Source organism: Heptranchias perlo, chromosome 19 (genome assembly GCF_035084215.1).
Source record: "Heptranchias perlo isolate sHepPer1 chromosome 19, sHepPer1.hap1, whole genome shotgun sequence".
In the NCBI taxonomy this organism is placed as follows: Eukaryota; Metazoa; Chordata; class Chondrichthyes; order Hexanchiformes; family Hexanchidae; genus Heptranchias; species Heptranchias perlo.
In genome coordinates this window covers 31036776-31059251 of record NC_090343.1, presented here as the reverse complement: position 1 = coordinate 31059251, position 22476 = coordinate 31036776, and the positions used below count along the sequence as shown (strand labels likewise).

Below are 22476 nucleotides of genomic sequence, written 5' to 3'. Positions count from 1 at the left end.
CCTTTCAGGCAGTGAGTTCCAGACCCACACAACCTTCTGCATGAAAAAAATTCTCCTCAACTCCCCTTTAATCCTTCTACCAATTATTTTCAATCTATGCCCCCTGGTTATTGACCTTTCTGCTAAGGGAAATTGGTCCTTCCTACCCAATCTGTCTAGGCCCCTCATAATTTTATACACCTCAATTAAATCTCCCCTCAGCTTCCCCTGTTTCAAAGAAAACAATGCCAGCCTATCCAATCTTTCCTCATAGCTAAAGTGATATAGTGGCTATAACAGAGACCTGGCTTAAACATGGGCAGGAATGGGAACTAAACATTCCTGGCTACAATGTATTCAGTGTTAATTGTATCCATATGATTTATATCAATTAGTGTTAATTGTATTCAGGTGGTGTGTATCAATTGGGGATTCTCTTGTATCCATTTATATGAAAGCTTATCTAGGGGGTGCATGGTGGGTAATGTTGATCTCTGTGAATAAAGACTTGGAAGCAACTGAAGACCAGGCTCTAGTATTCTATCCTTCACCACTGAGCTATCCAATTTATTACATTCAGGAGGGATAGGGAAGGAAAAAAGAAAGGACAGGGGGAGGGTAGCAGTATTGATCAAGGATAATATTACAGTTCTACATATATTAGAGGGTTCAAAGAGTAAATCTATTTGGTTAGAGTTAAGGAACAGAAAAGGAGCTGTTACATGGCTGGGTGTTTACCATAGGGCCTCAAATAGTGAGAAGGAGATAGACCAAATCTGTTGGAAAATTTCAGAGAAATGTAAAAATAATAGAGCAGAAATAGTAGGGGACTTCAATTACCCTAAGTACCAAAAAAAGGAGATCTTCTTGTGGAGACAGAGGGCATGGCTGAGGTACTAAATGAATACTTTGCATCCACCTTCACTAGAGAAGAGGATGCTGCCATTGTAGCAGTAAAGGAGGAGGTAGTAGAGATATTGGATAGGATAAAAATAGATAAAGAAGAGATACATAAAAGATTGGCAGTTCTCAAAGTAGAAAAGTCACCCGGTCCAGATGGGATGCATTCTAGGTTACTGAGGGAAGTAAGGGTGGAGATAGCAGAAGCTCTAACCACAATCTTTCAATTCTCCTTAGATATGGGTGTAGTGCCAGAGGACTGGAGGATTGCAAATGTTACACCCCTATTCAAAAAAAGGGGAGAGGGATAAACCTGGTAACTACAGGCCAGTCAGTCTAATGTCAGTGATGGTAAAACTACTAGAGACCATTGTCATGGACAAAATTAATTCTCACTTGGAGAAGCATGGGTTAATAAGAGACAGCCAGCATGGATTTGTTAAATGCAATCGTGTTGGACTAACTTGATTGGGTCCTTTGATGAAGTACCAGAGAGGGTTGATGAAGGTAGTGCAGTAGATGTATATATGGAATTTAAAAAGGCATTTGATAAAGTGCAACTTAACAGACTTATTTGGAAAATAGAAGTGCATGGGATTAAAGGGACAACGCTAACTTGGGTACGTGATTGGCTAAGGGATAGGAGGCAGAGCATACTGTTGAACGGATGTTTTTCTGACTGGAGAGAATTTTGCAGAGGGGCCCCCAGGGGTCGGTATTAGGACCATTGCTTTTCTTGTTTTATACATATAAATGACCTGGACTTGGGTATAGGGAATAAAAATGTAAAGTTTGCGGATGATACAAAACTTGACAACATAGTAAATAGTGAGGATGATAGTAGCAGACTTCAGGAGGATATAGACAGACTGGTGAAATAGGCAGACACATAGCAGATGCCATTTAATGTGGATAAGTGTTAAGTGATGCACTTTGGGAGAAACAACATGGAGAGGCAGTATAATCTAAATGGTACTATTTTGACTGGGGTGCAAAAACAGAGGGACCTGGGGGTGCATATTCACAAATCTTTGAAGGTGGCAGGGCAAGTTGATAAGACGGTTAAGAAAGCATATGGGGTCCTTGGCTTTGTAAAAGCAAGGAAGTCAAGCTAAACCTTTACAAATTACTGGTTAGGCCTCAGTTGGAGTATTGTGTACAATTCTGGGCACCACACTTTATGAAGGATGTCAAGGTCTTGGAGAGGGTACAGAGGAGGTTTACCAGGATGATACCAGGGATGAGAGATTTCAGTAATGTGGAGAGATTGGAGAGGCTGAGATTGTTCTCAGAGCAGAGAAGTTAAGGGGAGACCTAATACAGGTATTCAAAATAATGAGGGATTTTGATAGAGCCAATAGGGAGAAACTGTTTTCTCTGGCAATTGGGTCAGTAACCAGAGGCCATAGATGTAAAATAATTGGCAAAAGAACTAGAGGGAAAACGAGGATAATTTTTTTCACACAGAGGGTTGTTAAGATCTAGAATGCACTGCCTGAAAGGGTGGTGGAAGCAGTTTCTATAGGAATTTTCAAAAGGCAAATGGACATGTACTTGAAGAGGTCTAATTTGCAGGGTTATGGGGAAAAAGCTGAAGTGTGGTATTAAATTGGACAGCTCTTTCAAAGAGCCAACACAGGCATGGCAGACCAATTGGCCTCCTTGTGTGCTGTAAGATTCTATGATTATATGATTCTAAGACAGGATTGGGTTTAGTTTTGATGTCCTCTTGTCAGATAGCCTGCATGTATTCACATATGAATGGGGTTCTGGAGGATGATTGGAAGCCATGGAACTGTATCCTATTAGGGAAATAATGTCTTCGGGGGAGAAGTGGAGGAGGAGAAGTGAGAACTTGGAGAGGAAAGATTTTTTTGCTAGAAAAAACAAAAAGAAAGAAATTTGCATAATTTTCATCACAATATTTTCATGTGGAAATGATTCAATCATGTAATTTATATCTTTGTATCATGCTTTTTGAAAACAAAGGTTTACCAAAGATTGTCCCATGAAGTAATCCTTTAAATATATTAGTTTTCGTGTATAATACAAATACTTGTATAAGTGAAATTAAATTACATTTTTTTAATAAATTGTGATCTCACAGTAATGCAACACACTGGTTTTAATTCACAGAGATCTAAATCACATGGATACTTGAAGAAATATGCCGTCTCAGTGTCGCCGATCACAAATTCTATTGCATACTATTGCATACTATCTGCCAATATGGGTGCTGCTGTTTTCGTTTTGTGGCAGTGCAGTCATGGGGATATGGCTGGACTTGCGCATGAAAGAAATATGACAGCAAATTATGGAAAAGAAAGGATTAAATTCTCACAATTTTAAATGTGGTCCTTTAACTTTTTTTTTTATTCATTGTAGAATTACAAACTTGAAAAACCTCCCTCAAATATGCACGATAAACTTATATAGGTAAATAGCATTGAGAATCATTCACTTTTAAGTTTCTTTCCTGTAATTTAAAACAAAATATTCCAGAGTCAATGTACCTTGAAATAAATGAATCATCCTTCCTTATCTTCCATCGACCCTGCTTACAAAAAAAATCAGCAATAAGATTGTCAATCTGAGGTTATCTGGCATCTGGTTCAATGTCAAACCTGGCTGTCAGCCTATCACACGTGAACTGTTGGGGAAATGACAGATAGGACATCTTGCTCACTCTGTAGCCTGTAGTTCTTATCCAACATGGTGGACCTGCCAAAATAATATATTCCCTCTATTGATTTTTTTTTTGTCCGAAAGCACATACTTAAATTGTGTAAACTTGAGCTCATACAAAACTTTTCTGCCCATATCCTAACTCGCACCAAGTCCCGTTCTCCCCTCACCCCTGTGGTCGCTGACCTACATTGGCTCCAGGTCTGGCAACGCCTCGATTTTAAAATTCTAATCCTTGTTTTCAAACCCCTCGATGGTTTGGCCCCTCCATATCTGCGTAACCTCCTCCAGCCCTACAACCCTCCGAGGTCTCTGCGCTCCTCCAATTCTGACCTCTAGCGCATCCCCGATTTTTATCGCTCCACCATTGGCGGCCGTGCCTTCAGCTACCTAGGCTCTAAGCTTTGGAATTCCCTCCCTAAACCTCTCCGCCTCTCTATCTCTCTCTCTCCTCCTTTAAGACGCTCCTTAAAACCTACCTCTTTGACCAAGCTTTTTGGTCACCTGTCCTGAAATTTTGTTTGATAACGCTCCTGTAAAGCTCCTTGGGACGTTTTATTACATTAAAGGTGCTATATAGATGCAAGTTGATGTTATTATCTTTTTAAAATTCTAATTGCATAATCTTTCACACAATAGGTTACGGGTGGGAGAGACAGAACCCTCAATATACCCTTTCTGAATGCAGCATGATTGTTGATCTGGTCTAGCACATGACTTTCTTTGCTTTATTTGAATCCTTCCGCATCAATATTGACTTGCATTTTGTTAACCTTTCCATAGTGAAGTCAGCAGAACTCTGGGAGTTTCCACTGTGATGCATTTTTCCTCCAGATCCCTCTGTTTATTTTCTGTTCCTGACATTCATCAAGATATTTGGTTCAATAGATATAAGCATGTTTATGTACAGAGCTCTTTCTTCCCAGGTAATTGTGCATCCACCAGAACTGACAAGGAGGCAGGATTAAAAATTAAGGTAGGAAGTCATATCAGAAATATTTCAGTAGTTGGAGTGTAGCTTTCGGCTAGTCTTAATCTGGACTTTGTAGTGAAACCTTCCAGATCTAATTGTTTCCAGTATTATTTTTTTTAGCACTTTCTGTCATTATGAATTATGCCATGTTGCATTTTGCTATATTGGCCTTATTTCCAAAGTCTGTCGAATTATGTCAGTGTTAAACTTTACTCACTCTATTAGAACCAGCTGAACATAAATGACCAGAATGTAAGCAAAAGTAGGTGGAGCTAATGATTAGCAATTAGAAAATTGAGAATGTTAGCATTTATCTGATTGCATTTAATTCTTTATCATTCTGTAGTTGGTGCTTCACTCTATAATCTAAATATACTAAAATAATTAGAATGAAGCTTCATGTGTTATCTAGAGAATTCATCAGTCCATATCAAATTGAAGTATTGGCCCAGAAGTTAATCTGAGCGGTGAACCAACACTGCTCGCTGCTCCATAGATTTATACTAACCCACAAATTTACCGTTGTCTTTACTGGGTTCACTTCCTCTAATAGGAAGTGGAGAAGAGCCCAGTGTTTGCTCCAGCGAAGCTAGGACCCATGGGAGAAGCGAGAGGATCACTCTCTCCCCTCGACCAATCAGATTGCAAGCTGGAACATAAAATCCAGAACGTAAAAGGTACAACACTAAAATCATTTGTAAAAACAATTAGACAGCGAAAAAAAGAGAGGGTAAGAAATAATCGAATTAAATAAAAGAGATCAAAGGAAAATGTTTTTAAAAATTAAATTTTTTAATTAAAAAAAACATTTTTTAATGACCAAAAACTATCAAAAAAAGAGTAATGAGACTCCACTTTTTAAAAGTTAATTTTTAATTGTTTGGCAGTCATTAAGACTTATCCCGCTGTTAAAACTTATTTTAGACCTGGTATTTTTAAGCATACCTGTTTTGTGATGTAATTAGTTACTTTCCAGCTGGGCAGAAGAGCAAGTTGCGTTAGTCTGTTGATTCTGTTGATTGCAGCCGGCGATATCTCTTTAATTCGAAGCTATCATACTGCCGGCAAATCAGGAGGAGCAAGTTCCAGATTTCTGCATTTCACTGCACATGTGCAAATGCTGGAATTTGCTCCTCAATTTTGCCATTAACAACAGTTCTTTTTTAAGCAATTTCTGGGCCAATATTATTTAAGAACATATTAATCATTTAGATATAAATGATTATTATTCACCTGATATGGCCTTTGACATCCACTTAATCTTTCAGTATTACTTACATTACAACAGTGACTACATTTTTAAAGTACTTCATTGGCTATAAAGCGCTTTAGGACATCCTGAGGTCGTGAAAGGCGCTATATCAAAGCAAGTCTTGCTTTATCTTTCTTTACTTATTTCCAGTTGTAGGATTGCCTGAAGTTATAGGCAAGTTTTCTTCTCTTTTCTCATCCATAGCCAATCTGTTTCTGCTTTTTACTTTGAAGATTGCTCAGTTTAATTGTGATATTTTCCCATTTGTCGATGATAGGCCTGACTGAGTTTAATAACATTACTAGAAAAGTGAGAAAACTAGACTCCCCTAATGGCTCAGTTGGTAAAGACTGAGCTACATAAAGCTAGAGGCCCTTTAAGGTTTGATTCCTGGTCTGTGCTGAATTAGCTTATCTCAGTCTAACTAGTAGTAGGGTTCTGCAATTGGTTTCAATGTTCTGTGGTAGTTTTATTTTGCATCACTCACCTCCAGCAGCTCTAGCCTGCTCCTCATTTAACAACAGAGTTTGTAATTTTTTTAAAGGAAATTGGATATTTATTTGATAGAGACACTATTAAAAAGTACAAGGAACAAACAGGATAATGGAATCTGACTAGATGGTTCATATTGAGAAAAAAATAGCAGTAAAACTTGATGGGCCAGACAGCTTGTTTCCGTATTATAACGTTGTATAACTAACAATCACATTCCTAGCCAGGTATTCATCCTGCTCGCTTTTAAATGTGTTAATCAACACAGCATTAACTGCTTTAGCCAGGAGTCTATTCCACATGCCCGTGTTATATTTGTTAGCCCTGTTAGCAACTTTCAAAGTGAGTGATATCCACTTCTGAGGCCAGCTATTTACTGCTTTGGAGCCACTCTTTCGTCCCGAGATGATGCATGCTGCTGTAGCTAAAGTACTTCACAAAACTATTAGTGTCACCAAAGCTTTTTAATTAGGAAATTTCTTAAAGAGTTTGTTTTTTAACCAGTGATTTAAGTAGATGAGTTTTCTGGCTGTAAGTAGCTATTTTGCACTCCTGTGGGGAAAAAAAATGAATGTAAAAGCCAATGACTTCCTGGTCAGTTCACACAATTTCATCCAGCAGCCAGCAATGTGACATCATGATCTGGTGACTCAAGGCTGCTATCAATCTCTCGGCAGCAATAATGGCTGTTTTCAGTATCTGGAAAACATCTATTTGGGCAGTTGATTATACTATGTAGATGGAATAATAAAATTGAACTAATTCTGAGATATATAAGTGATTTAGAGTGTGGAATTTTCCATTAATTGTAAAATGGAACATTTTCCCAATGCTTTAGTAGTTAGGTGCCAGCCTTAGCTCAGTGGTAGCAATTGTGCCTCTGAGTCAGAAAGTTGTGGGTTCTAAACCCCATTCCAGAGACTTGAGCACATAACTCTCATCTGGCACTGCAGTGCAGTATTGAGTGCTGTGCTGCTGGAGGACCTGTAATTTGGGTGAGATGTTAAACTGAGAATCTGTCTGCCTTCTCAGGTGGATATAAAGGATCCCATAGCACTATTTGATGAATAGGGACAGAATTCTCCTGGTGTCCTCATCAACATTTATCAAAAACAGATTATCTGGTTATTTATTTCAATGCTGCACAAATTAGCTGCCAGATTTCCCTACATTACAACAATGACTACACTTCAAAAGTAATTCATTGGCTGTGAAGTGCTTTTGGGCATCGTGAAAGTTGCTATATAAATGTAAGTTTTTTCTTTATTCACTCCCCCAAACTCCCCTGCAAGAAAATAAAGTGTTTCAGGTGTTCAACAACAGCTTTAGCTAGTCCTCTGCTAGGGTGCCCTATGTGAAACTTGCTGAAACAATGCCATTTGTGTTAGTCTGTCACATTTAAAAAAATATTCCCTGAAGGTGGTATATCATGCATGAATATGGTTCAATGTGATGGAGCACATCAGGCGCACACTCCCTGGAAAGTAGGGTCAGAGGCCTGAGACTTATAATGTGCCCAAGGTCCTCAACATGCCCCAGTGCAGGCAACAAGCACAAAGGGGTCCAAGTGGCCTTGCTGTGCACTTGGCTCCTTAAATTTCATTTAAATTAGGCACCTGCCCTATGATAGACTGGAACATGTATTGGAGAGGAAGCTGTCTTTAAGTGAAACAAAAAATTGTGCACCTCTACCTTTTGCTCCCCTTGTACCTCTGGCCTCCTGGCACCAGTGCCTGCCATTTCTGATATCCACAATCCCATTCACCCACCCTCTCCCATGGCCCTTGCTCCTCCTGCTTCATGTTGCTCATCCCCCACAGTGGAAAATATAATGGGGAGCCAGCAGCAGCCTTCACCTGTAAATGTGGTCCTAGCACCCCCAGTGCATCGTGAGAGACGCGGCTGGAGTGTCAGTAAGTTATGTAAATGATCTGACCTTACGTTGTGTTGTGAGACTAGCTCTTTCCTGCACAGGTACATTACACAAAGGGGTAAATTCAGCAACGCTACACTCCCAGCAAGGAGCTTTGTTCAATGGGAACACGGATCAGAGAATTGGGTGCAGCAGAGATCATCACGGCCAATTTGCACTATTCTTAATTTTCTAGTAATACATTTCAAACCATACCTGAAGTGTAGCCTCACTGAGGCTCTGAGGTTTCTAGTAGGGTTACTGGATTGAGACCAGTAGTGGGAACCCAGGCTGATATTCTTTTTCCCTTTGCATTAGTCTTGAGGACATTGAAATTATTGCAAAACCTGCTACATACTGTGATCAGCAAATTCACCACAGGCCAGGGATCCTGGTCTGTATGACACAGCACCACACCATTAAGCCATATGTACATGAGTGTGAACATTATACTGTGTCCTGTTTTGCTTCAGTTGAAACAGACATGCTATAGTAGATAACATATCTGGTCAGACAAGGAGTGTAACCACAGTAAAAACCTCAGTGCATTAATATTAATAAAAATGAAACCAGACTTGCTTTATCATAAAACCAGTCAAAATTAATTAATGGTTTCTGAAGTACTATGCCTTGGAAGTTTCTATTATCTGCGTTCATCCTGTAAAAACCCAACAAACAGACACAGTTAAGATGGCAGAATGTTATCAGCATTGTTATAGAGATGGACTTTTACATCCCTTTAGTAGTTTGGTATTTTATGGGTTAAAACTTCCCTTTGTTATTGCTATAACTGAAGTGTGATAAAGGTTACAAATTTTGTACAAAGAAGCTGATCCTGAATAGATCCTGAGGTAGCACACTGCCCTCTATAAAGATAATACTAAAGGCTATAAGCCAGATTCTCTCCTGAGGACTCAGGTGCAAAAATTATTTGTAATGGGTAAATACCATTTTTGTCCAGGCAAGCAAAAAATGGTTTTGTACCTATGTGGTAACTGCCCTTCGATGGCACAGGCATGAGAAAAATAGTGCCTTGGGGTTTATAGCAGAGAGGGCCCTTCAAGATGAAGTGAATGGGGAGCAGACCAGGTGTTTGCCCTCTTAGCTACAGGCACAGTGTTGCAGAAGGGGTAATACCTCTGAATGATGGATTGCCACATCCCTCAGATGGTCCCCAATTTTTGGTCCTCTCTGCTTACACAACTCTCCCCTGTGGCTCCAAGTAGTTGCTTGTTCATGACGGCGGCCACACCCTAGGATGCTGTGTCGGCTCGCAGGCTAAACTAGGTGAGGGTAATCCGCAGATTTGTGTCCCAGGTGATAGAGAAACACCCATCTCCTCAGTGCACAAGGAATGCTGTGGCGAATTAGGTGGACTGGGCTGATCTGCTAACTTCTCCAATTATGAAGGCTCTTTGGAAAGATCAGGTCTTCATTTGGGGGCATCAGATGCTGCAGGCTATCCATTGCAGCCCTCCCATCTCCAGATATCTCGACTTCATCTTGCCACTGGATTCAAATGTGGAGGGCAGAGAGAGTGAGGCAAACTTTGCGCAAATTTCGCTCACTTAAATCAATCTCGCATGCAAGTACCATTGGCTGTCTTCTTCGAGATCGAAGGACGAAGCACGATGACAGGCACAGGCCAAGTGATGAAGACGAGAAATGCAAAACAAAATGGGGAAACTTATCCAAAATGCCATCATAAAAATAAAGTTTATAAAAATAAAAGTTTAATCTGATCATCATGCAGGGGGAAAACACTGCAGATTATTGCTGGGTTGTAAGTGCCTTAGATTTGTATTTGGAAAAAAAATCACTCATTTGCTTAAATAGGGAAATCTCAGATCCAATAAGTCACTGGAAATGACTGCTTTGTATGAAAAATTCCTGTCACCATTGTGAATGCTGTCCAGATGCAGAGGTCACTCAGATACCCAATGGAACCTCCCAAGAGGTCAATACCGCCACACCTGGATCTGTTAAATTTAAAGGGACTTTGACTTACTGATGTGTGACATGTTGTACGTGGCCATTGTGAAGGACACATGAATGTATTGGAATTTGCCACAGACTGTTGCTATCTATGTGACTTATTTAATTACTAACTAACTCTAAATGCCTACTTTGGAGTATAAAAGTAGTGGCAAAAGTTTAATTGTGTAAATTGAACATTTAAAGCTAAACAATTTGAAAGGCTATCATTATTGTAAAGGAAAAAATCACTCCAGAGTTGTGCTCTCGCTCCCATCTTTAGCAATATTCATAGTAATAACTTTAAGGCTGTTATGCACAGCATATATTCCACACCTTCTCTACACCTTTTATAACCTGTTTCTATTTATCTGCTTGTCTTCACACCACCTTCTGGAGTTTAGTTTGGATAATATTTTTTGTTGTCTTAGCTTCTCACAGAGTCAGTCACAGTATTTGGTGGTCCAAGCATGCACATGTTCAGGAAAATTGAATGATAACATATCAATATGCTGCAATATCTGCTGACTTGGCTCAGTGGGTAGCACTCTTGCCTCTGAGTCCGAAGGCTGTGGGTTTAAGCCCCACTCCAGACTTGAGCACATAATCTAGGCTGACACTCCAGTGCAGTACTGAGCGAGTACTGTATGTCTGAGGTGCCTTTCTTTAAATGAGAGGTTAAATCAAGGTGCAATCTGTTGGTTCTGGTGGTCATTAATTAGACCCTGTGGTACAATTCAAAGAAGAGCAGAGAGGTGTCCTGGCCAATATTCCTCCAGCCAAAAACTGATAAACTGGTAAACTGGGTTTCTCAGCCCACTGCAATTTGTGGGGTTGTGCTGTGATTACCTAGATAACAATCATTGTATAACAACAACCAATGTAGTTCAAAGTAAGTAATTCGCCGTACGTGAAGCAAATGGAAATGTCAGTAAGGGAAGTGATAAGGTGTTATAAAAATTAAGGTTTTTAGGGCCTTTTACATTGGTTTTCTTTTAAATCTGCTGCTAGTTTACTGAAACCAGGTTTTACAATATAAACAGTGGGAGCTGGCTCTCATGTAACAGCGTCTTAGAATCGGACTTAAAGCAAAACCAATGTGCAAGCAGTTTTACTTTCATATGACAAAGTAAACTTCCTTACGTTAAATGTTTTTTGGAGGGATAACTGTTTGAAGCTTGGGCACAATACAGTAGATGCCACGTAAATGGGACATTCACTAGGGATGACCTGCTAGGGATTGATTTCCTTTAATGCATTCCTATGGACTGAGCTGCTGACTAGTGGGATGACTGCTGTTGAGTCTTGGTAACATTTTGTTATTGTTCAGCTCTGCTTGCCTCCCTGGCTCGGAGATAATGGTTTGAAGCCTGGTCACTGTTTCCAAAAACACAATGCTTTAGCAACATGAAATCTGTTTCTAGCTAAGGCCTCATGGGTCAGATATCTTTTTTACAACACGGTTTTGGGGAATTGTTTCTCAATTTCATTACTCTGTAAAATTGCAAGCAAAAATGGAATGTTAGGGTACTGAAGAAGTGGAAGCAGTTTTTTATTTTAACTACTTGAGGAGCCAGTATTAATTTGTTCTTTCAAAGAATTTATTATTTCCGTCCTCTCCTCAACATTTATTCTTAGGCCCCAGGAGCCCAGTCAAATTTACTGGAGCCTAAAGTGGTCCACAGTGAAAATTAATTTCTCATAGCTAATTGGGTTTTAATGTTACTATTGATTACATACTCTGTGTCATTCTTTTAAAATTAAAAAATACATTCACGTGGCGTCTGAAAAACAACTGAATCCAATCTGTGCACATCCTGTATCATTTTCCCTTTTACGTTACACACTGGACTCTTTGTAATACATTCAACAGTCAATCAGTATACAGAAAAACCATAGCTTACAGCAAGATCTTAACGTCATAAAAATACATTGACCTCTGAAGAGAACAGTTAAAGCTCACATATTGGAAAATGAAAGGGTTTGGTGGGGAGTTGGGTAGAAAAACCTGTGTAGAAACCATTTTGATAAAAGGGTTCTTATGTTTAGATGCGCTAAGGATTAGATGGCTATCATGTGAACTGAAGGAGCATTCCTTCATTTTCAGACAGTAAACTCATGCTGAGATTTGGAAACAAATCTTATTTAGCAGTGTCACTGTTACTGTGGTAAATATTTGTTCGTTTTAACTTTTTTTCTTGGTCTCCTGGCATGCTTGGGCATTCCATAGTAAAGTGGATGAACTGCCAACCTCCCAGGCCAGCTAAAAAGAAGAATTGTCCTTGGAGTGCTCTGAATATAGACGATACTGGGGGGAGAAAAAAAGTTGGAGAAGGCCTATTATTGGGTGTGGGTAGCGTGATCCTCTATTAACCCGCACCAGATGGCCCCAGCGCAGGCAGGCCGAGACTTTCGTCCGGCCTGAGGACTGACATTCAAGCAGCGTTGGAAATTAGCATTGATACGAGGATTCAATGCAATTCACACTTTCCACTGCAGGGGGAGCCCCAATCTCTTAAAGGCAGGCTATCTCTTAAAACCTCTTAAAGGTAGCCAGTGCCTGTTATTTGCTGAAAATAACAGTCTGCTGTCTGCACGGAGTCTGAACGGAAATCAGACATCGCACATCTAAAACACAGATGCAGGTCCCGTCCCTATGTTTACAAACTGACGAGTTATGTTAAAACATTCAATAAAGGTTGTGCACTACTAAATCCCACATCCTTCAATCTGTATGCCAGACCTCACCAATCTGCCGATCTGAGTTGGTACCAGGCCTGCGAGAGTGTGTGCACCAAGGTTCTCTGCTGATGCACTAGAGGCCTTGGTGCAACAGGTGGACAGAAGGAGGGACATCCTATATCCGCGACGGGATGGGGAGGGCAAGAGGCCCTCCAGACATACACCCAAAAGGCAGTAGGAGGCAGCGGCAGACAAAGTCAATACCAGGCGCACAACACCATGGATGCAGTGCAGGAAGAGGTTTAGTGCTTTGACACAAGTGGTTGAGTGAGGTCAACTGTCAAGTGGCATCTTCCACCAACTGCGCCACTAGCCGCTTCCACTGCTCCATGCACTACACCCCCCATCACCCACACACCAACAAACTCTTTCCAATCAGATGCTTCCTCTCACCCTTACACATTACCACTGTTGCAAGCCGCCCACCCACAACTCATAGGCCACACACACTGGCAGCTATTTAACCACGAAAGGCACAACAACCAGACACACGTCCCGCTTTCTTGCAGGAGAAGGTGGCTCATATCAGGAGGCAGTGGCATTTAGCCCCTGGAGCCTGTTCCGTCATTCAATGAGATCATGGTGAACCTGTGACCTAACTCCATATACCCGCCTTAGCCCCATATCCCTTAATACCTTTGGTTCGCAGAAATCTATCAATCTCAGATTTAGAATTCACAATTCAGCTAGCTTCAGCTGCCATCTGCAGAAGAGCGTTCCAAACTTCTTCCACCCTTTGTGTGTAGCAGCGTTTCCTAACTTCACTCCTACACGTCCTGGCTCTAAATGTTAGGCTACGTCCCCACGTCCTAGTATTCAAGTATAGGATGCCTCCAAAAACAATTACAAATGTATCGGCAGCCAGAAGCAATAATCCAGACACTAACCTGTAAATCCTGCATGGTCCTTTTATATAGCACTGGTGGAGGGGGTCCTCCAGGTACTTCAGGACATGTTCAGATGGTTGTGGTTAAGACTGAGCATTGAGTTGAGCATTAAGTTCCAAAATGGTGTCTATCACTTTAAATCAGCGATACACACTGATTGTATCTATTTTCTCCTTACTTTACATGCAGCCGGCATTCGGTATTTGCGTATGGGCTAATATCTATACCAAGATGGCGTCCGGTGCACGTCATGCTGGAAATGCGCGTGCGCAGCCAAGATGTCATCTTGGCACTTCGGGAGGCCGTGCAGCGCTGAAACAACGGGCGCTACCCGGCCCAATTTCTAGCCCACAATGTCAATTCCTGGTCTAGATGATCTTTACCATCCCTAATCAACCTATCTGGGCTGGTGAGTGCAAATGACAGAGTTGTAAGCAGTGCAAGATATTGAATGATATGGTTTTGGTTCCTCTCCCTCTCTAGCATCTTTCTTTCCTTTTCAAATTTTGAAATTGGTGGGGGGGGGATTTTAACTGCCCCCGCCTGGTGGAAACTGGACATGGGTGGGGGGGCCTGTTAAAATGGAGCGGGGAACTTATCCACTCCTTTCCTGCCCCGATCTGGCCAACTGCAATTTTAAATTGCAGGCGGTAAGGGCAGCTTCCCCGAGCCAGTGGGGTGCTCTTTAAATATGCAGGTCAGACTCCGATGATGTAATCAAGGCCCAATCTGCTATTTTAACCTGAGGCCTGAGTGGGGGAAGTCGTGGTGGCTTCCCCGCCAGACCAAACCTACCGGGAACAGCAGCCAGGGCTAGAAGAAGCCCAGCTAGGCATGTTTCTTGAAATTTTTTACAGATTTTCTTGTGGGCCAGACAGAGCAGAAGTTCTCCTTTGGGCCCCACAAGGAAAACTTGGGCATGATTTTTATCTGGAGCCAGGAACTCAGCGGGTGTGTAGATTATCACGTGGGAAACCCAGAAGCAAACTGAGTCTGTCGGAATCTGCGATTGCAACTCAATGGAAGGCACCTATTTGTACTTCCGGGTTCCCTGTCTCCAAGCTGCTCAGCGGGAATACTGCGCACCTGCATGATCCGATCGGAAGACCACTTTTTAAAGGGACAAAGCAAAAATGGATTTTGGAGGAGAAAGGAGGAAAAACATAAATGGCTTCCAGGAGTGTAAAGGCAGCACCCAGGTTTACTGATGCTTCGCTGGAAGTACTGCTGGATTTAATAAGAATGAGCAAGGAGGTGATCTACCCAAGTGTTGGGAGGAAGAAACCTGGTTCTGCCACCAAGAAGGCATGGCTGGAGGTGGCAGAAGAGGTCAGCAGCAGGAGCACGGTGCCCAGGTCGTGGCCGCAGTACAGGAAGTGGTTTAATGGCCTAACCAAGTCAGGAAAAGTGAGTACATTTGCTGATTCACCCACATCCTGTGTTGTGCAAGAACCACCCCCCCCCCCTCACTCTGTGATGGCAGGCCTACTCCATCACATCACTCCTCACATCCACTTAAGTTTCCACCGGCAACCATCCTTCACTTTCTATGTACTTGCTCACCTCTCCATTTATGCATCCACCAATGCCACTCAGCCCATTCCTGATGCAATGTGATATACCTGTCTGAGAGTCATCCTCTAATGCATCTATCTGATAGTCAGCCTCACCCAATGCACTGCATCCATTGGGGGAACATAAGAACATAAGAACATAAGAACATAAGAAATTGGAGCAGGAGTAGGCCAATCGGCCCCTCGAGCCTGCTCCGCCATTCAATAAGATCATGGCTGATCTGATCCCAACCACAAATCTAAAGAACACAAGAAGTCGGAGCAGGACCCGGCCACATAGCCCCTGGGCCCTCTCCGCCACCCACAGGGCATTGACCGATCCGAACTCAGCTTCATGTCCAATTTCCTGCCCGCTCCCCATAACCCCTAATTCCCTTTACTTCTAGGAAACTGTCTATTTCTGTTTTAAATTTATCTAATGATGTAGCTTCCACAGCTTCCTGGGGCAGCAAATTCCACAGACCTACCACCCTCTGAGTGAAGAAGTTTCTCCTCATCTCAGTTTTGAAAGAGCAGCCCCTTATTCTAAGATTATGCCCCCTAGTTCTAGTTTCACCCATCTTTGGGAACATCCTTACTGCATCCACCCGATCAAGACCCTTCACAATCTTATATGTTTCAATAAGATCGCCTCTCATTCTTCTGAACTCCAATGAGTAGAGTCCCAATCTACTCAACCTCTCCTCATATGTCCGCCCCCTCATCCCCGGGATTAACCGAGTGAACCTTCTTTGTACTGACTCGAGAGCAAGTATGTCTTTTCTTAAGTATGGAGACCAAAACTGTATGCAGTATTCCAGGTGCACCTTCAGTCACTCACAGGTCTGTTCTTTTGCCTCTTGTAGGAGAAGAGAGCGCAAAATACAAGGGAGAGGACAAGGACTGGAGGTGGCCCTCCACAAATTGTGCAGCTGGTTAATTCAGAGGAGGAGTCAATGGAGATAAGTCAGATAGCTGCCCCCTATCCATCAGAGATGGAGACACTGGGAACCCGCAGATGCCTGGTGAGAAAACTTAAACATCAATGAGTGAACTATGAGAAACCTGAGTATGGTCATATGCAAGATTGTTACATTGCTATGACTAATTCATATCGCCTTCTATTATCTTCCAGGGCCTTCATGCATAGAAGAAGAATTGGGAGAGCTGGACAACATCGGTTCCGCAGGGGACCTCATACCTTCTGAGGGTGTACCATCACATGCCATACAGCCATGCACCAGCGCAGATACTGGCACTTTGGTGGGTCCTCTTACACGGTCAGTTGGACTGTCACCTGGTGATTGACCACTCACAAGTGAGCACGAGCAGAAACTGGTGGCAGGGGCACCTGTGGAGAGTCCTCATTGGAGGGCACACTTCTCTCCAAACTCTGCTGAGCTGAACACAGATGCTGAACCCCACGCGCCATCGTTGAGAAGGAGAATGATTGAGGTACAGATACACCTTTGCGATGTATTAGAAAATGTGCCACGTAGTGGAGAGGATGAAGGAGTCCTACTTGAACACTAGTGGATTGTTGCTGCAAGTGTGAGAATGTCTGCCATGGAGAGAGTGGCCGCTTCCATTGAGCTTCAAACATGGCTCTCTAATGAGCCTATGCAGGCCATGACTATGGCCGTACAGATTTTGGATGCCAACATGTCTGCCGCCTTAAACAGGATGATGGATACCTTATCCGTGGCCTTACTGTGCGTCACTGATCTGCAACAAGCTATTCTCCATCAGAGTGGTAGGAGTGATGTGGCACTGGCCCGTGAAAGGGATGATGGCGAAAGGGAAAATGGAAGTGGGAACTGCACTCAAAGCACTCCCACGATTCTCCCGTTGCCCCCCCCCCCCCTCAACCAGTACCCTCAATGCTGCCTCCTCTCCAGATGGCTGAGTTTGCCCCTGCACAGGTGCGGGTGGAGCGGTCTTTGGCGCAGCCCTCACGGGCTCCAAAACCCAGAGGTCTTAGGGCAGCGATCTGAGCAGCCTGCCTTTACCTCTGCTGAATCCGTGGGGGATGCACCACATAGAAGCGGCAGAAAGTGTAAGTTTAAGCAATTGCACTTCACCAAGGGCATGCACAAGGGTGTTTGAAGAAATGTTATGTTGATCAATTTTCTTTTTTCTTATATTGGCACCTTAAATTTATTGATTATCACCACTTCCACGTCTTGGCCATTATTACGTCCCAAGTGTTAAGTCGTCCTTTCATTTGCTTCATCGTGTGTGCCAATATATGGTGCTACCCATCGGGCGATGGGTGTATGCATGGTTGTAGGACTGTTTTGTATGCATGGTTGTAGGTTTTGTGCAAAGGGAGTGGGGGGGGGGGGGGGCAGCATTGGTGGTGGTGATGGTTGTGGCAGGTGGCCTTAGTGTCTCAATGTCTTTATTTTACAACTCTCTTTATGAGAACCTGTGGGAGGTGAGGGCATCCCTGGCATCACTCGCAGCAATATGCATGGATGGTTTGGCGATGGGTGCACCATCTTCATTTTCATCCTCCTCCACCTCTAAACCTCTCTGTTGTGCTATATTGTGCAGGACGCAGCGCACCACAATTTTTCTGGAGACCCTCGCTGGCGAGTATTTAAGGGCTCCTCCAAACCTATCCAGGCACCTGAAGCACATCTTCAACCTGCCTATAGTTTGCTCAAGGACACACCTGATGGTCATGTGACTTTGGTTGCATCACTGTTGTGCGTCGTTGATGGGGTTTCTCACAGCTGTCATGAGCCATGTTTGCAGGGGGCATCGCTTGTCTCCAATGAGCCAGCCCTTAAGTCTGTCTCCTGTCTGGAATGTTGGGCTGGTGCAAAATGAATGAATCATGACAGCTGCCGAGAAATCTGACACACACCTGCAGAAATCTCTTCCAGCGATCGCACACCAGCTGCACGTTGATGGAGTGATATACCTTTTGGTTTATGAACAGTCCTGGCTGATGTGGTGGTCCTCGGATTGCGACGTGTCTGCAATCGATTGCGCCCTGCACCTGTGGGAAGCCAGCCAGAGAGGCGAAACCCATTGCCCTCTCATCCTGGCTTATGTTGTCGTGGGGGAACTTAACGCAATCAGACTCCATGGCAAACAATCCATCCATCACCTGCCTTGTACACTTATGTGCAGACGATTGACACACTCTGGAGATGTTACCGGTGGTGCCCTGGAAGGACACAGAGGTGAAGAAATTGAGGGCAGTGGTTACTTTCACTGCGACGGGCAATAAGTGGCCACCAGGTCCAGGGAGCAACTCTTCCTGAAGGAGGCTGCAGATTTCCATGACCACCTGCCTACTCAATCTGAACCTGCGTAGGCACTGCTCCTCCGAGAGGTCCAGGAAGCTCAGCCTCTGCTTGTAAACCCTTTCACGTGGGTAGTGCCTCCTGTGACCTCAGCCCTTCTGTTGCTCCCCTCTCTGCTGTTCTGCAGGTCCTTGTTGTGCCCCTCTCTCTTGTGCATCTGCAGATCCCAACACGGCATGACGTGGCTTCAGTGCACGGTCACTTTCCTCCTCAGATGTCCTCTGGAATACATCCATCCTGATCTTGTCAGTTTGAGAGGCTCCAAAGTCTTGCTAAAGCCGTCTCACCAAACAACTCTCGGCCTCAACACAAGAAGAACTCTCAGCCGGACGTTTGCCTGAGAGACCAAATGCAATGCCTGAGCTTTTATTGTGATGTGTCAATCACAGTTTTAAAGGGACAAATCTACTTCTGCATGAATCTCGCCTCTGTTTCAACGGTGAGATTGAGATGCCATGGGAAACCCGTGCACATGAGGTTAAATTCATTTTAGCCTTAGAATCAACAAAAAATTAAGTAACTCAACTATTTCAGTGAGGTAAATTGCCCCTTTAACAAGTGGGGACAGGACTTATGGTTTTGGATGAGCGCCTGCATCCAAACACGCCTGGGTTAAACCCGGAAGTGTGAGCCGGCTTGCAGTCGCACTGCTAAAATCTACAATTTTGACTACCCACCCGCCCCCAGCTCACCCATGCTTGGGGGGTAAAATTACCCACCTTGTGCCTCCCCTCCCTGAGGTTCCCCCTTCTCCTGACCGTAATTCCCATCCTGGAGCACTTACCTTGTGCCGGAGACCGTTCCCCAGGGTCCTCGATGTCAGGCTCCTGTTGCCGAATTTAACAGCCGGGCAGTCGCTTCCTGCCCACTTCATAGAGTCATAGAGAGTCATAGAGTTATACAGCACGGATAGAGGCCCTTCGGCCCATCGTGTCCGCGCCGGCCATCAAGCCCTGTCTACTCTAATCCCATATTCCAGCATTTGGTCCGTACCCTTGTATGCTATGGCATTTCAAGTGCTCATCCAAATGCTTCTTGAATGTTGTGAGGGTTCCTGCCTCCACAACCCTTTCAGGCAGTGAGTTCCAGACTCCAACCACCCTCTGGGTGAAAATGTTCTTTCTCAAATCCCCTCTAAACCTCCCGCCTTTTACCTTGAATCTATGTCCCCTTGTTATAGAACCCTCAACGAAGGGAAAAAGCTCCTTAGTGTCCATCCTATCTGTGCCCCTCATAATTTTGTACACCTCAATCATGTCCCCCCTCAGCCTCCTCTGCTCCAAGGAAAACAAACCCAATCTTCCCAGTCTCTGGTTGGGAAGTTGGCAAGCAGGATGTTAATGAGGTCCGGCCGTTAAAATCGTTCAAGACTCCCTGCTACCACTCCCAAACCCGCTTTGCCGCATTCCGACCCGAGAGTTAAAATCGAACCCAGTCTGATTACTGGAAACCTCAAGACACAACTTCATTACTTTTGTATGTATTCATTTTTGGCCTTGCTAAGAATGTTCCTTTCATTTGATTATGTGATCATCACATAACAAAGAGCAATTGCTGTCTATTTAGAACATTCTAAGCTGTCTTTCTAAGATTAGGTCAAACAACGCATAGAGAATGATATATGTTTCTATTTAACATGATCTCTGCCTCGCTCTGTAGGCATGTAACTTAATTATTTGGGAATTGCCGGCGTGACATCGGCCATCTCAATTTCTCTACTCCCCTCATTCACTCTAACCTACCTCTGTCTGAACTTGCAGCACTCCGTTCTTGCCCTCCGAAACTTACTTCTTCCTATCTCAACTCTATTTTTTCTCCCCTTATCCCGTCTCTTCCGACCTACATCCGCGACTCTTCCGACGGCCTCCACCACTACAACAGTTTCCAGTTCCCCGGCCCTAACCATCTCCTTTTTACCATGGACGTCCAGTACCTCTACACCTCCATCCCCCACCAGGATGGCCTGCGGGCCCTCCGCTGCTTCCTTGAATGGATGCCCAACCAATCCCCATCCACCACCACCCTCCTCTACCTGGCTGAACTTGTTCTTACATTGAACAACTTCTCTTTTAACTCACTTCCTCCAAATAAAAGGTGTCGCTATGGGAACTCGTATGGGTCCTAGCTCTGCCTGCCTTTTCATGGGAAACACGGAGCATTCTTTGTTCCAGTCCTTCTCAGGTCGCCTCCCTCACTTCTTTTTCCAGTACGTTGTTGACTGGATTAGTGCTGCTTCGTGCTCTCACCCCGAGCTGGAAAATTTGATCAACTTTGCTTCTAATTTCCACCCTTCCCTCGCCTTCACATGGTCCAGCTCCAACCCTTCCCTTCCCTTCCTCGACTTCTCTATCTCCATTTCTGGGGTTAGGCTGTCAACCAATCTCTAATCTAAGCCCTCTGACTCACACAGCAACCTTGATTACACTTCGTCCCACTCCGCTTCATGTAAGGACCCTATTCCATTCTCCCAGTGACTCCATTTCCTTCGTATCTTTTCAGACGATTGCACCTTACATACCAGTGACTTGGAGGGGAACGTGCGGGTGGTGTTGTCCCCATGTGCCTGCTGCCCTTGTCCTTCTAGGTGGTAGAGGTCGCAGGTTTGGGAGGTGCTGTTGAAGAAGCCTTGGCAAGTTGCTGCAGTGCATCCTGTGGATGGTACACACTGCAGCCACAGTGCGCCGGTGGTGAAGGGAGTGAATGTTTAGGGTGGTGGATGGGGTGCCAATCAAGTGGGCTGCTTTGTCCTGGATGGTGTCGATCTCCTTGAGTGTTGTTGGAGCTGCACTCATCCAGGCAAGTGGAGAGTATTCCATCACACTCCTGACTTGTGCCTTGTAGATGTCAGAGAGGCTTTGGGGAGTCAGGAGGTGAGTCACTCGCCACAGAATACCCAGCTTCTGACCTGCTCTTGTAGCCACATTATTTATGTGGCTGATCCAGTTAAGTTTCTGGTCAATGGTGACCCCAAGGATGTTGATGGTGGGGGATTCGGTGATGGTAATGCCGTTGAATGTCAAGGGGAGGTGGTTAAATTCTCTCTTCTTGGAGATGGTCATTGCCTGGCACTTGTCTGGCGCGAATGTTACTACCTCGCTTACTGTGATTTTGACAGCATCTTCTTCCTTGGTAAAGACAGGTGCAAAGTACTCATTTAGTACCTCAGGCATGCCTCCATGCGTAGATCTCCTTTTTGGTCCCACCCCTCTCTTTACTACCCGTTTACTGTTTACATACCTATAGAAGACTTTTGGATTCCCTTTTATGTTGGCCGCCAGTCTATCTCAAACTCTCTCTTTGCCCATCTTATTTCCTTTTTCGTCTCCCCTCTGAACTTTCTATATTCAGCCTGGTTCTCACTTGTATTATCAGCCTGATATCTGTCGTACACCCCTTTTTTCTGCTTCATCTTACTCTCTACCTCTTTTGTCATCCAGGGAGCTCTGTTTTTTTTGCCCTACCTTTCTCCCTCGTCAGAATATATCTCGACTGTGCCCGAGCCATCTCCTCTTTAAAGGCTGCCCATTGTTCATTTACAGTTTTACCTGCCAATCTTTGATTCCAATTTACCTGGGCCAGATCCATTCTCATTCCATTGAAATTGGCCCTCCTCCAATTGAGTATTTTTACTTTAGAGTGGTCCTTGTCCTTTTCCATAGCTATTCCAAACCTTATGATACTATGATGAGTGCTCCCTAAATGTTCCCCCACTGACACTTGCTCCACTTGGCCCACCTCATTTCCCAGAACCAAATCCAGCAATGCCTCCTTCCTCATTGGGCCGGAAACGTACTGGTCAAGAAAGTTCTT

At 43.8% G+C, this 22476-nt stretch overlaps 1 long non-coding RNA gene across 1 annotated transcript in view; it reads left to right on the top strand.

Moving 5' to 3' along the window:
- LOC137335470 (uncharacterized) overlaps positions 1-22476 on the top strand; it is a 29747-nt gene that overhangs the window by 1670 nt on the left and 5601 nt on the right. The window contains exon 2 of the long non-coding RNA XR_010966423.1: positions 4491-4540. This is a non-coding gene — a long non-coding RNA (uncharacterized lncRNA). The remainder of the gene's footprint in view (positions 1-4490; positions 4541-22476) is intronic.